The sequence below is a fragment of the Trichechus manatus genome, unplaced genomic scaffold (genome assembly GCF_000243295.1).
Source record: "Trichechus manatus latirostris isolate Lorelei unplaced genomic scaffold, TriManLat1.0 scaffold00154, whole genome shotgun sequence".
In the NCBI taxonomy this organism is placed as follows: domain Eukaryota; kingdom Metazoa; phylum Chordata; class Mammalia; order Sirenia; family Trichechidae; genus Trichechus; species Trichechus manatus.
The window spans coordinates 5,635,755-5,639,430 of record NW_004444090.1 but is presented as its reverse complement, the minus strand read 5'-3'; positions in this window follow the sequence as shown (position 1 = coordinate 5,639,430).

Genomic DNA, 3,676 nt, shown 5'->3' with positions numbered 1-3,676 from the left:
AGTATACACGGAAGTAAGAGAATAACCAAGGACACCTACTTTATAATGGAGGTCCACGAAGGCCTCCTGGAGGGGGAAACGTTTAAACTAGTAAGTGAAGATGAAATACAGTTTCTGCCCAGACGTAAGGTTTAGTGGAGAGCAGGGCCTGAGATTACTCCTATAGATGATCTAATATTGAGGCACAGAAACTGAAAGTGTGCTTACCTGATATTCTGCTCAGCAGCGTTACAGAGGGGCAAACTAGAATACAGGCTCTGGACCTGTTATGAATTGAATTGTGTCCCCCCCAAAAGATATGTTTGAGTCCTAACCCCTGGTGCCTGTGAATGTGGTCTTATTTGGAAATAGAGTGTCTGAAGATATTACCAGTTAACATGAGGTCATACTGGAGTAGGGTGGGCCCTAATCCAATATGACTGACGTCTTTATAAAAAGAGGAGAAAAGACACAAAGACCCTAAATGAAGACATCCATGTGAAGATGGAGGCAGACATTTGAGTTGTGCTGCCATAGCCAAGGAATGCTTTCAGCTACCAGAAGCTGGAAGAGACAAGGAAGAATCTTCCCCTGGAGCCTTCAGAGAGAGCATAGCCTGCTGATACCCTGAATTCAGACTACTAGCCTCCAGAACTGTAAGAAAATAAATTTGTCAATTCAAGCCACCCAGTTTGTGGTACTTTGTTATGGCGGCCCTAAGGAACTATCGAAAGAAAAAATCTAATCAATAAGGCAGTTCAGTTAAAAGGTTTTATTGGATAGAAAAAACTGATCGAGAACAGGGAACACACCTCCAAAGAGATGAGCTCGTCACATCACGATTTTGATCAGCTTATCTACAGTACAAACTGTTAGGGGATTTCCCAAAAGGGAAATTTAAAATGATTGGTTGTCATTCACTTAATTGGCAGGAGATGGGTTAAATGGTTTATTAAGTTTGTGTGTCTGTATTCTATAGCCTAGTTATGGCTTATCTAATTATTTGAAGTTTTCCCAGAACTGTATTTATCACAAGTTTTCAGTTTCGGTGAAGGGTTAAGAGTTAAGTTTAAACAGGGGTGGTGGAGGGCATTTTCTTTGACAATTCTAATACAGGGCCTATTTATGAGGGCCTTGAGCTAGAGAGGCAAGAAGGACTTTTGATGTCGAGGGTGGCTGGAAATCAGTTTTACCTAAGGAAGTAGCAGAATCTGCTTCCAAGGGTCCTTAGGGTACATGCCTACCTACCTGGGCTTATGTGATCTTGCTGGAACACCAAGGTTAAGAAAAATGATTTCATTTTGGTAATTCTCAGCCTGACAATTGTTTTTCCATCATACCTCCTATGTAAATAAAAGAGAGACAAGTAAGAAATATGGCTTTATAATGACAACATCATAATTCAGACTCATATTTAAGGTTTGAAAAAAATGGCAATTGAAATACCAGGTGAAAGCTACAGAAAACACAAATCTTTATTCTTTTTAGTCTGCTGAGGGAGAGCAGTTAGAGAGGGAAAGTGGGAGGGGAGAGGGCCAAAAAAAGCCATTGCCGCAGAGTCCAACTCATAGCAACCCTATAGGACACAGTAGAACTGCTCCATAAGGTTTCCAAGACTATAGTCTTTATGGAAGCAGACGGCCACATTTTTCTCCCTTGATTAGCTGGTGGATTTGAACCTCTGACTTTTAGGTTAGCAGCCGTGTGCTTAACCACTGCTCCACCAGAGCTCCTTAGGGGAGAGGGGAAAAGGGGAGGGGTGCAAATGGCAGAGAGAGAGTGCACACATGAGTAAGTGCTTGCCTCTGGTTTAAAAAGAATATGATACTGAAAAAAGCTGACAGGCAGAAAACAAACCTAAGTGCTGTTGCTATGGCAATCACTGTACCATCTGTGATCTTCCCTACCCTAGACCAAATGGTTACATAATCTGGTGATGAGCTAAATATTAAAACAGATCTAACAATGAAAGCAGTTGTACTCTGTCCTATAGAGTCATTATGAATCTTGATTTTTTTTTTTTTAAACTGTGAAACCAGTAATTTTTATTACCTTTAAAAAGGGTGACTCTAAATCAAAACGAGACACCACACAAGTGTCTTTTATGTCTACCTCCAAATAAAGCACTCTGGGATTCAAATACAATTCCCTATTGAATGCATTAATGAATATCTGAAGTAGTGCAATGGCCCTGAATTTCAATCCTTTCGAGGCTATTGTTCTCATTTAATTTATAATTAGACAGTTGACACATTTATATGTTTTCAGTTGCAGTCATTTACAATTACATCAAAGGAAGACTAAAACACAAGAACTGTCTCTACAAGGAAATAAGACCCTCCAATGACCAAAAATAAATCTGATTTTCCTCGAATGTGGGAATTTGCAAAGAACACATTCTCCCTAGCACAGAGAAAAGAATACTCTAACTACACATTTCTCACTAGAAATAGAATTTTCTTGTGCAAATTCACAGGAACTGTGATAAGAACTGTTGCATTCCAACTGGCAGAAAAAAACAGCCCTGAACCATCCCATTTACCCATGGCCCGTGGCATGATATGTCAAAATACCAGGCACAGAAGAGCAACTTTCAACCTTCACGGTGTAGAATTTGGCAGATGTTGAGTTTGGCCAGAGTTTCATTTCCAGACCCCTTCTAAATCTTCCTGGAAAAACTGCTATTATGGTGTCCCCAAATGCCAATCATTCCTGTATTTCCAGCCCTCAGCTCTTCTCTGTGGAAATCCTGCAGGCATCTCAAAATCTACACGCCCAAAGATCAGTTCAGCTTTCCCACCCCTATTCCTTGTTCTGCTTTCCCTATCCTGACTAATATCCAAGCTAGACAGTTCAAAGCTACCTTCAACTTCCCCATTTCCAAACCACTCACCATGGAGCTTTAGGTGAGTCAGTTATTGTCCCTTAGCCTGTGGTTTCCTCAGCTGCCAAATAGACACCTTTTTTTTCAAGTTTGTAGTGAAGGTTAAGTGAGAAAGTGTATGGAGTGCTCAGAATAGTGCCTGGCACTAGTAAGTACTCAAAAATGGTGGTGGTTTCATGATTATCCCTTGCCACATGACTACGCAGGCTCTGCCGAACCAATCTTCCTGATGGCAGGCCTCCCCACTCTATCCATAGTCATACTCTGCTCCCCTCAGGGTACCCATGGTGCACAGCATATAAACATTTTGTCTATTGCAGGTTTCCTGTCCTTGTCTCATCTTTGTGGTTTGGGTGTGTAGGAAGCAGATACCATTTAGTTCACAGATTTCCAGGTCTGACAGAAAGCACACCCGAGCAGCTATACACGAGAAACACAAGAAGCTTCATACCTCTACATCTACACCTGACAGGATGACTAGATCCTGGACCTTGAGCAGATGCTGTAATAGGATAAGACATAGAGGGAGGTGGTGATTAGTGTATTTCACTTGTGGGAGAAATGTGAATTGTTTTTGTCAGGGGGTGGAGTATAGTACATTGTTTCCAAAGATGGCTGCATCAGTATCTCCCATCCTCCATGCCTTTTGCAATGTGATTTCGCCACTTCTCTCCTCAAGAGGTGGAGTCTGTTTACCCTCTCTTTGAATCTAAGCTGGCCTTGTGACTTGCTTTGACCAATAAAATGTGGCAGAAGTAGCACAGATCTTATGGCTTTTGCTTTAAAGATCTTGTAGCTTCTGTTTTCACACTC